This window comes from Caretta caretta, chromosome 2, assembly GCF_965140235.1.
Source record: "Caretta caretta isolate rCarCar2 chromosome 2, rCarCar1.hap1, whole genome shotgun sequence".
In the NCBI taxonomy this organism is placed as follows: Eukaryota; Metazoa; Chordata; order Testudines; family Cheloniidae; genus Caretta; species Caretta caretta.
In genome coordinates this window covers 188,509,679-188,522,362 of record NC_134207.1, presented here as the reverse complement: position 1 = coordinate 188,522,362, position 12,684 = coordinate 188,509,679, and the positions used below count along the sequence as shown (strand labels likewise).

Here is a 12,684-nt window from a genome sequence, read left to right as displayed (position 1 = left end):
CTAGTTCCAAGTGTCCCACCCATAAGAAAGCTAACCCTAGATCCAAGAGCCCCACCCAGAGGAACTCTAACCCTAGGGTGGGGAGCTCTACCCATAGGAACCCTAACCCTAGCTCCAAGTGCCCTACCCACAGGAGCCTTAATACTAAGGCGGGAAGCCATACACATAGGAACCCTAACCCAAGTGCAGGGAGCTCTACCCATAGGAACCCTAACCTTAGCTCCAAGTGCCCTACCCACAGGAACCCTAACCCTAGCTCCAAGTGCCCTACCCACAGGAACCCTAACCCTAGTTCCAAGTGCCCTACCCATAGGAACCCTAACCCTAGTTCCAAGTGCCCTACCCATAGGAACCCTAACCCTAGCTCCAAGTGCCCTACCCACAGGAACCCTAACCCTAGCTCCAAGTGCCCTACCCACAGGAACCCTAACCCTAGTTCCAAGTGCCCTACCCACAGGAACCCTAACCCTAGTTCCAAGTGCCCTACCCACAGGAACCCTAACCCTAGTTCCAAGTGCCCTACCCATAGGAACCCTAACGCTATGGCAGAGAGCCATACTCATAGGAATCCTAACCCAGGAACCCTAACCCTAGCTTCAAGTGCCCCACCCATAGGAACCCTAATTCCAGCTCCAAATGCCCTACCCAAAGGAACCCTACCAGTAGGGTGGGCAACCCCACCCACAGGAACCCTAACCCTAGTTCCAAGTGTCCCACCCATAAGAAAGCTAACCCTAGATCCAAGAGCCCCACCCAGAGGAACTCTAACCCTAGGGTGGGGAGCCCTACCCATAGGAACCCTAACCCAAGCTGAAAGTTCCCTACCCATAACAACCCTAACCCTTCGTTGTTCCAAGCCTGCGTTTTCAGTCAGTATTCTGTGTGATGAAAACTTCTCTCTTTCTATCAGGGGTGCATTACCAGCATTTCCGTTACTATCTGCTTGGCTTTCTGGCTGCTTCTCCCCCCCACCCACCTCACCCTTTCTCTCATACACACACAGACAGACAGAGTTCCACCACCAACCAAAGTCCGCTCCTTGCATTTGAAACCTCTTGGGCTTGTTCCCAAGTTTTTCCACGTGCCTGTGCTTTGCATGGTGCTTCTACTATTTCAACCACTTTACATTTATGTTGAATGAAAAGTGACTATTACGCTCAATCCAGAACAACAAAGTTTAACCCAACCCACAATATATTTATATGTAATATAGATGAGATGTGGGAACAAGGATCAAATTTTCTTCTATTCCATCACAGGTCTAGGACTATTTGTTAGAAACATTTTCTGGTTCTGAAGAAATTTGCACTGGCGAGTCAAAATGTTTCTAAGTCCTGTGAGTCACGAGATAACCTCCTTCAAATCCTTCCCTAAAACTCTCTTTTGCCATGATGTCTACAAAAATCTTGACAACAATTAAATTATTAAGGCCACTAGCTATCATGCTGACCAATATTGTCTCATTGTTTCCTTATACTCTCCCATCAGTCTGTCTGTCTCTTGTCTTATACTTAGATTGTAAACTCTTTAGTAGTCTTTTATTCTGTGTTCTTACAGCACTTAGCAGAATGGGGGACTGGTCCATGACTGGAGTTCCTAGGTGCTAATATCATATTCTTATTACAGTCCTGATAAACTCCTCACTTCAATTCCACCATGATTTTACAAATGATATTTTATGAGTTTGCAGAGTTAGCGATAATGGGTGGGATTTTCAAAAGCACTGTGTGTTGGCCTAACTCTGCTTTCATTGAAGTCAAAAAGAATTTTACCATTGACTCCAATGAAAGCAGAGTTAGGTAATCGTTTAGAGCTTTTGAAAAGCAACCTTAATGCTTTATCCCATCAGAAAGCTAGGTCCCAACATTTAGATTGGTAATAACTACAGCACTAGTTTCTAGCTCCAGGAGCAGTTCTTGAGACAGCTGCCTCTAAATTCATACAGAAATTGAAATGGGGGGAAAAGCAAGGTAATAGTCAGAAATACTATGTCATTTTAAGACCTGCTAACTTACAAGCTGTCAGGGCTAGGCACCATTGCTAGATACCACTGGGGAGCTGGACTTCCCAGTTTTCTACCTTCTGGTGCTTCCTTATGCACCAGACTCTAAAAATGTTATTGGGTCCTCTGACAAGCAGTGCTTTCCTGGAATGGTCCACGACTGAGTCTAATATGCCATTTTCATTCTCTTTGGAATTGTTTTGTAGTTAAAGATGATTTTAAAATTACATCTTTTGCAGAAGACTAACCTGACGTTTAGAATTCCCATAAAGCTCTATACATAAATAAATAAAATCATTTTATAGAATAGGCACAATACGGATAATTAGTTTTTTAAAAGAAACCACAAAGGTGCCTCATGTATTCCTCCAGTGTAAAATCTGGACTAGATTGAGATTTTTATGTCTGACTCTTGGTAAGGGGCAGCATGTGGCCCAGGGAAGGAGTTGACAGTTCCTTTCTTAGTTCAAACCTTGATCTGTGAGCGGAGTGATCTGCTATTTCCCTGGACCAGAAGCAGATTACAATTCCTTTTCTGTTGGCCAGTGCATTGAGGAAGTGGAGACAAGGTTCAACCTACTCCTCACCCACCCATTCAGGGGGCATAAATACAACAGACCCAGAGCCTGCTCACCCCACACATGACCCTTGTAGAGCACACAGAAGAGGATGCAAGAAGATGAAGAACTTCACTTCTCTTTACTCCCCACACAGAGTAGTGGCAATTTTCAGCTGAATAAGATACCTCAAGTAGATTAAGTAAAACTCTAATTTATGTTGTTTTGGCAAGTAGATTAAACACAAAATATAACAATAAGAAATATGCATATTTGAACATAAACATTTTCACACTCCTAACTTACGCATGTGAATACCTGATGTGTACACAAACTGGGTATTTGTACACGCGTATATTTGGTCAAATATCAGGATTAGTGCACATAAATTAGACACGTGCATTTTAATTTGGAAATTCTACGTATTTAAATATCTTAGGAAAATATAACACACCTAATCTTACTAAAAAGATACCTAAAATAAAGCTCCTTCCTAAACTCTTCCCTGACACTTTGTATGATTCATACAAATTAGTCCAAAATCAGACACTGTTTCAATAAAAGAGGGTGGATGATTTTAGAGAATAAAATTCTAAAAGTAGAATATTTTAGTCACAGGAAGAATCATTTAAAAAGTGTGTTTTCATATCTAAATTTTAAAAATGTCTATTGTGAAGCCTTTCTATAAAATTTTAGTAACTATGTAAAATTTATAGATTAAATGCTCCAGTCATCTGTGATATTTCCAGCCTTAATTTTCAAATGAACCTAAATATTTGCATTCAAAAAACTGTATACAGTTCTAATCAACAATCAGAAGAAACTTCTTTCTTTTGTAGTATATTTCAAGAGTTTATTTAAAAGTAGAGTGGACAGTGAATCAAAAGCCTAAATCCAAGCAGTACTGAACTTTGGAAAATATTGGATCCAGGATCTGACCTCTGTCGGTTGATCACATCTCTAGTTTAGAGTTAAATTGGCATGAACTGTGGGAGATGGTTCTAGGGAGAACAGCTGTAAGCTGTTGAGTAAACTGAGCCTTAGCTGGCATTGACTCAGACCCCAGTTGGAAGTGTGGAAGTTTAATGACAGTTTATACATAGTGACATAATGTTTCATGGTTTCCTCTCTTTAAGTTCAGTGTTTCTAGTTTAAAGAGTTCAGCAGAACCTCATTAATTCTCTCACTGCAGATTGCTTATTCTGCTAATTTGCAGAGTTCAGCAAGCAAGCACACAATTAAAAAAATAAAATAGAATGGATCATAAAATGTACTTTGTTCATTTATGTTTAACAAGCAAAGCTGAGTTTTAATAATTAAGATAATACTTCATAGTACACTAATAAATGTACTGTTGTATTTCGTAAAAGTAATCTTAGGAATCTTAGTAATATCTACTAAGTAAAATCTTAGTAATATCAGACCACAGTGCAACTCTCTCCAATTAAATCGGCAGAAAAATGAGGTAAAACTGCTGGATTTTGCATGTGTGAGAATCATCAATTTGCAGATTAGCAAAATTAGAATTAGGATGGAAACTGTTCTAATTATAATTCAGATTTCATTATCTGATTTAGAGGGATGGAAAACGATAACCCAAAATTCCTACTGTCATTCTTAAAGAATAAGATTTTTGACTTACACAGGGTTCTCCATTCTACTCATCCCAAAAAGTGACCTCTGCAATGTATTGAATGCCTAGCTTCTACTGTTTTATGAATGTGGACCATGATGATCATACTTGACAAATCTCTTCAGAAGATACAAGTGACCTTTTTGCCTTCGATACAGAAACTGATCTAGTAAAATGTGCAATGATAGAGTCATAGAATCATAGACATGTAGGGTTGGAAGGGACCTTGAGAAAAGCCATCAAGTCCAGCCCTCAGCGCTGCGGCAGCATCAAGTAAAGCTAGACCATCCCTGACAGGTGTTTATCTAACCTGTTCTTAAAAACCTCCAATGATGGAGATTTGACAGCTTCCCTTAGAAGCCTGTTCCAGAGCTTAACTACCCTTATAGTTGGAAAGTTTTCTCTAGTATCTAACCTAAATTTCTCTTGCTGAAGATTAAGCCCATTACTTCTTGTCCTATACTCAATGGACTTGGAGAACAACTGATCACTATGCTCTTTATAGCGGCTCTTAACATATTTGAAGACTGTTACCAAGTCCCCCCTCAATCTTCTTTTCCAAGACTAAACATATCTCATTTTTTTTAACCTTCCCTCAGAGGTCAGATGTTCTAAATCTTTTATCATTTCTGTTGCTTTCACATAGACTCTCTCCAATTTGCCCACATCTTTCTTAAAGTGACATACAGAATTGGAGACAGTACTCCAGCAGAGGCCTCCCCAGTGCTGAGTAGAGCAAGACAATTACCTCTTGTGTCTTAAATACAACATACCTGTTAATGAACCCCAGAATGACATTAGCCTTTTTTGCAGCTGTATTGCATTGTTAGGCTCATATTCAATTTGTGATCCGTAAGAGTGGCCATACTGAGTCAGACCAAAGGTCCATCTAGCCCAGTATCCTATGTTCCGACAGTGAACAATGCCAGGTGCTTCAGAGGGAATGAACAGAATAGATAATCATCAAGTGATCCATCCCCTGTCGCCCATTCCCAACTTCTGGCAAACAGAATCCCTGCCCATCCTGGCTAATAGTCATTGATGGACCTATCCTCCATGAATTTATCATGTTCTTTTTTGAACCCTGTTACAGTCTTGGCCTTCACAACATCCTCTGGCAAAGAGTTCCACAGGTTGACTGTGTGTTGTGTGAAGAAATACTTCCTTTTGTTTGTGTTTAAACCTGTTGCCTATTAACCCCTATGATCCACTATAACCCCAAATCCTTTTTCAATGGTACTACTACCTAGCCAGTTATTCCCATTTCGTAGTAGTGCACTAGGCTTTATTGAATTTCATATTGTTGAATTCAGAGCAATTCCCCAATTAGTCAAGGTCTTCTTGAATACTAATCTTGTCCTCCAAAGTGCCTGCAATCACTCCCAATTAGCTGTCACTGCAAATTTTATAAGCAATACTCTCAACTGCATTATTCAAGTCATTAATGAAAATATTGAGTAGTTCCAGATTCAGGACAGACCTCTGATGGACCCCACTAGATACATCCGCCCACTGATAACTACTCTGAATATGGTCTTTCAACCAATTATGCCCCCACCCATTGAGTAATTTGATTTAGACCACATTACCCTCGTTTGCTTATGAGACTACCACGTGGGACTTTTTCAAAAAGCCTTACTAACATCAAGATATATCACATCCTATCCAGTAGGCCAGTAACACTGTCAAAAAAGGAAATTAGGTTGCTTTGGTATGATTTGTTTATGACAAATTTCTTGGCTATTGGTTATTTCTTATCACCCTCTTATGCTCTAGGTGCTTACAAATGGATTGTTTAATAATTTATTCCACTATCTTTCCAGGTATTGAAGTTATGCTGACTGGTCTATAATTCCCTGGGTCCTCTTTTGTTCCCCTTTTATGATATGATTTAAAATTTATTTTTCATAAAAATGTATTTATTTGAAAAACAATGGTGTGCCTGCATACACATTCTTCTTTAAAAACTTGAGAGAGGCTTGAGCTGCAATGTTTGGGTCCAGATCTAAATATCCCAAAGTGCATAGTGTTGAACAGTAGAATGTAAATGACCGATAGTTGGTGCTGTGTCAGGTGTAGTGACAAAAAGGAGTTACTGATAGAGTGACTTTTTTTTACAATGTATTTCACTGTCTTTACTATATTTTACATTTATAACAATAATTTGAGTGTTAATACTATAGTATTCCAGAGAGATTAAACATAAAACTGAGAGATTATTTGATCTGAGAGAAAAGCAAAATATGGGGTTTCTTAGATGAACGCATTCAGAAGGCAGAGTGTAGGGTTGTTGAGAATCTCAGTAACAAGATTGCTGCCTTGAAAATTAATCTTCACCCTTTGCTTGACAAAAGAGAATGAATGTAGGCTAAACAAAACATTTTGTATATGTATTCTTGCAAATGAAGTGTCTACATAGAATTATTCAACAGTCTATTGGTATTTTTGGGACAACTACTGGTCATCCCACACCTGCATGACAATGTGATCCCACCAATCAGTGCTTGTTTCCCTAGCCCAAAAGCGATGGTCTACCGTATGCAGCTACTCGGTGAATGCCAAAAGCACTGATAAATTGCTGCAGTTCTTATTACACTGGGGTGCCTGTGATTCATCCTCTGTCAGTAACTTTGCGAGTAACTCTGCTGCCATGTGCAATGTTCTCAAGACAGTTAACAGCACATAGGAGAGAAGTGCGGGATCCATCCACTCTCACTGCAGATGCTGGCGCACACTACAAAGACTGACAGTTGGAAAAACGACACAAAAATAAAGCCAGAACGACACTAAAGGAAGTCTGAAACCATTGGAGGGCTGGGACACAAAGCTGTGCATCATGGGGCATTTTGCATGTCCCAGGATGCACCGCGCTCCATTTCACCTTCCCACAACACCTAGTGACAAATGGTGTCGCCAGACACTGTGGGATACATACCCACAGTACATTGCTCACGCTGTTGACAATGGTGCTCCGAATGTGGACACGATTGTCAACAGAGGGAGCAAATGTAGACTTGCTTTGGCGACTTTGATTTGGTCTTTTTTTCGTGTCAACATTAGTTTAATCGACAAAACTTGCCAGTGTAGACAAGCCCTTAGAGAACCTGAGAACACTCCAATCAGACAAAGAATGTGGAACTGATGGCCCCATAGGGAGTTGTCAACCTTTTCTAGGCTGGAGGGAATATTCATGAAGGGGCATACACACAAACATGCACCCTAAGCCAAAAAATGTAACACTCAAAGTTACCAATATGTTTCAGAATTTGTTGCTGAAGACTTATGATAAGAGATTCATTGACTCTGACCAACAACTAGTGATGTTCCTAAAAAGATTAGTCATATATAATTGTGTTTATATTACAAAAAGATCATTGGTAATCACATCCAAAGAGTAAAAACCAGGAGATATTTAAAAAAACAACAATCCAAACCTTCAAACTGGATGGCTTGGGGAACTAGGAAAGAGACAACCATTCATGTTTAAATCACCTATTCAAATATAGTTCTGCTGTCTAAAGACTGAATTAATTTAGTCCAATGGCCTATATAAAATCAGCTTCAAGTCTAGCTCCCAGTGCAGAGACAGGTTCTCAGTGCTGAAGACTAATCCAGATCACAAATGGGATCCTTGTTGGCAGACACAGAAAAGCACAAAGCACTACATAAGTATTGTGACAGGATTGGGCCGGATGGCTACAGGAGAGTAATAGACGGCAGATATATTAGCCCCAGGTTAAGAGGGTCCCTTTTCCCTGGGTAAGGTAACAGGGAAGGTTCCAGAACAATCAGGAACCTTCTGGAGACAATTAAGACAGACAGGCTGATTAGAACACCTGCAGCCAATCAAGAAGCTGCTAGAATCAATTAAGGCAGGCTAATCAGGGCACTTGGGTTTAAAAATGAGCTCTCTTCAGTTTGTGGTGTGCGTGTGAGGAGCTGGGCGCAAGAGGCACTAAGAGCTGAGAGTGAGAACGCATACTGTTGGAGGACGGAGGAGTACAAGCATTATCAGACACCAGGAGGAAGATCCTATGGTGAGGATAAAGAAGGGGTTGGGAGGAGGCCACGGGGAAGTAGCCCAGGGAGTTGTAGCTGTCGCACAACTGTTCCAGGAGGAACCCAGATTAGAGGGCAGGCCTGGGTTCCCCCCAAACCTCCCAACTCCTGGTCAGTCCTCCTGTGACCTGGACTGTGGGTTCACGAAAATGGCCAAACTGAGGGCTGCCGTGAAGGTGAGCAAATCCGCCAATAAGCGCAAGACCCACCAAGGTAGAGGAGGAACTTTGTCACAGTATGAAGACTAAATAATGTTATCATCTGAAGAGGGGCTTGACAGAACATTATAGGATACTGACTTGTGCTGTTGCTACATATGTTGACACATTTCTGTTGACAGAGGTCTTCAGTCTGACAATCTTGCCATGTTTGCTAAAATTAAAATAATACTGCGGTAGAGTGCACCCCCATATTCACACCCTACACACTATTGTAATCATCTTTGTATAAGACATGCCTTGTGAGGTATCATTTGAAAACTCAAAACTTGCTGATCAATAATATCATGGTAAAATGCTTTTAGCAACATTACGCATCAAGGTATGAACGAAAGCTGAAATTATGACTGAAGTGTGTTTCCCAGATTAATCTGGGGAGGGGCTAAACCAGTTTCTCAAAGACAAAGGGCAAGCTGACGCCCCAGCCCGCTGTTAACAAAGCCATCACCCATCAAATGGCAATTCTTTAGCAAGTAACGGGGGGGGGGGGGGAAGAAAGAGATCTGCTTCTTAGCAAAGAAACAGCATGAGATCTCCTTCCTCCACCAAAATCCCTGTCTCTTGTGTTCTGTCTATGCTAGCACTTTTGTTGACAAAACTTTAGTTAGTCATGGGTGTGAAAAAAAAACACATCCCGACTGACATAAGTTTCACTGACAAAAGCGCTGGTGTGGACAGCACTATGTTGGCAGGAGATGCTCTCCTGCCAACATAGCTAGTGCCGCTTGTTGGGGTATACAATAGACTTCTTGTATTGTTTTATCTAATCCACTGTGTTTAAGTTAAATTGTCTAGGTAACTCCATTTAAGATAGCTGGTCTCTATTATTCCTTTAAAGGAATAAAGTCATAGTTTTGGACTATCTAGGAAAGGGCTGGGCATACATTTCTGGAGGAAAATCCAGGACTGTGTATGTTGGGGTCACCCTGCAGTATAACCAAGACAGGTGAGAGCCAAAGTGTAACCCAAGTGTGGCTGCCAGGCTGCAGTTACACACAGACACTCGGGGGTGGGACGCATGCTGAAAGTCTGTCTGTGAGTGGACCAGGTGGGAGCTACTACCAGCAAGGTATTGTAAGACACCCAAGATTGCAGGACAGGGGTGACACAGTCCTTCACTGATCTGGATAGCACCCTGGTATGTCATAAATACCATTTATCCAAATCCTAGAAATTTCAGTTTCCAAAAAAGGAAGATTGAATTAAAAAAAATAAAAGTTTGTTGTCAGAATTCACTACTTTTGTTGATAATATCCAGTATAGTAGGCTTTTTAGTAGTTCTTCAGTTAGAATTTTTTGTACACATGTGCATTTCAGAAATATTCAATTTTTTCACATTTAAGAAAGATTTCCAAAAGATGGTGATCCAAATATTTACTATATAGCGACATTTACACCTTTGGTATTTTCCACAAGCTCCTCAATTACCTATTCCTGTTCTAAAGGCAGCAGTTGCAAATGCTCCAGTAAACAGCCTGATGGTCACAGACACCTGTATTCTAAGTAATTTCTATGTGCTGAGTTTTTAGAAAAGTGCTGCAGGTGCTGCCGCGGGTGCTGTGATGTGCATTCCACAAAATACTGTATTTGCATTCAGATACTGACAGACATTAATCTCAAACCCTTTATACCCTCCAACACAATAAAAATGTGGAACAAAATTCCTATTATTTTTATGAGCTAGAAATCAGATATGATTACGAACTTTTCAAATAGAACAGTTGCTTTTAGCTTCCCACACAGGAGAAGAAAACACTTGAGCAGGTCTCCTATAACAGCTTAACCTTTGGGAAGAACCCTTCTTTAAAATCACCTCTATAACTCGATTAAGACTCTATGCAATGCTGTTTTGCTTGGGCAGATTTGTCTCACACTGATATGGGAAGATTTAGTTTGTGTTCTGCACATTAATATACTGTAAATGTAGATGTTTATACAAAAGCAAAGGCTGGAGGAAGTTGTCAAATTAATGGCAAAAATAAGACAAAAAGTTCTTCATTAGCAGGCTCAAACCTGCTCATTTGTTTTAGATCAGGAAATTCTTGGTGTCAACAAGATTTTCAGAATTTTTTTTTGTTTAATGCTCAGAAACATCAAGCCTGCAACAATTACCATGTGATATAATATAGAGGAAGTTGTATCCTGGGGTTAATTTAGAACTAGAATGCTCTGAGTGAGTGAGAGAGAGAGATAGAGAGATTTTAATAACAGACTGTCACATAAAATTAATCCTTGATTATCTGCTTCAAAAATCCACACATGCCTTTCCCTTTTTACCAAAATCCTTGAGACACTATATTGAAACTCTGAAAGCTGCCTTTTGGACAAAACCTGAAAAATCCAGATACGAACAGTTTCAGAATATGGATGCACTATTAAACTATTTGTCACAAACTGTCAACATTCAGTGCAGCAGTCAACAGCATTTAAACAAAGTTAGCAGCACTAATTGCTTCAGCTGAGCCTTCAAGAGTCTCTGGACTGAGAGTGATAAGGACCAATGAACCTTGGCTTCAGACAACTCTCTAAAGCTTTTAAACACTTCTAAATTGCAGAAATAAATACAGTTGACTAATGTTCCCATAATTTTATATTTAGTAAAAGATAAGTACAAGAACTTCAAACATATCCCTATTGAGAAGTCACCCTCTCTAAGAAGAGACATTTATTCCTACTCCTCTTGGTCCATTCACATGTCTATGGCAGGATCATCAATTCCAGGGTGAGAATACTTTGATTTTAAAACTACAGAATTGTTGCAGCTGCAACATTTGGCAAAGGACACAATATTATACTAAATGGAATCTGACATTGTACTAAATTGAATCCATGACAACAGACAGTTTGCGATAATGTTAATCATTATTGATTGATAAAATTTAATATGAAAATGAAGGTTAATTACCAGTATCTGGAGTCCTTTGAGATGAGTCTCTGCATATTCATACATGCAGGATCAAAGCACCTGCACTGTGTGCCATCAGAATCTTTGGGGAGCAACGTCCACTGGGACCACTCACCTCTCCTTGCCTATCCCCATAGGGTTAAAACCTGGGGATTGGTCTCAAGCACCCTTTAGTTTCTCTAATCATCAAAGGTGTGGCAAGTCTAGATTGCACACTGTGTCCTACATGCTTATCTCCATCCATTTTCTGCCCTGTGGGGAGCTACCTTTGTTTGTAGCCAGTCAGCTTTTCTTTAGAAAAAGAAGAGGACGGCACTCACCCAACGTGGAAATCATCTTCTCTGGCAAAGTCATGAGGGCTGCCTTATACCCTTACTGTGGGTGTGGAGGGAGGCTCTCCAAGCCCTGGTGATTATGTCTAGCAGTCTGGCAATTAAACTTCAGCCAGGAAGAAATCTGCTTACACATAAAAGTACAGGTTTTTTTTTATTTAAATATATTTATATATAAACTGGTCCATGACTAGCTGAGGCTAACAGGTTTGTTCTCTAACACAATCAGAATACAGCAGACCAGTCATTACAACAACCCTGAATACCTATCAGGTTTATTGCATCAGCACAGCATCCATCATGTAAGATTACTGGACCAAATTCTTTGGCTTGACTCCATGGGAAATTCTGATACGGTATACCCCCTTCTGGGGATTCCCCTATGAGTCCCGACCAGTCATAGAACCTGCATAACTGCCTTTTTTTGGCAGGTTCTTTCCTCTGCAGCCCCTGGTGTAGAGGACCAATAAAAGCCGTGGAGGGCCATGTCGGGGTGGAGTTGCAGTGCACAGACAATGCAGCAATCCATGGCTGGTGGGCACAAATTAGAGCAGCCTGAGTCTGCCCTAATCTACACGAGGTCAGCGTAGGACCTATTCCAGAATCAGGAAGCTGTGATTGGTTCTCTTTTGACCCCCCCTCAGTGCAGATAAGAATCTGGCCCATTAAATTTGCATAAATTACAATGTTGATATAATAAATATAAAGTCAGTGCAATAGAAAAGTGCCACAAAAATCAACGTTTTCTACTTTGAAAATAAGATTCAATTTTTTTAAAGAATCTCAAACATGCACATGCTGGAACTTTTAGGCACAGATAAGATAGTACCAATTTTCAAAGTTGAATGCATGGATCTAGACAGGCTGAAAATTAGGCCAGAGCTACATATGGCCAGTGTCTGAGCATGCACATGGATTCCAAAACGGCAAACAGCTTTGGAATTTTGAAGTGAGTCTTCAATTCATCATTCTGCTATA

General features: G+C 40.3%; 1 protein-coding gene across 8 annotated transcripts in view; it reads right to left on the bottom strand.

The window, feature by feature from the left end:
- ULK4 (unc-51 like kinase 4) overlaps positions 1-12,684 on the bottom strand; it is a 386,015-nt gene that overhangs the window by 85,337 nt on the left and 287,994 nt on the right. The window lies entirely within an intron of this gene.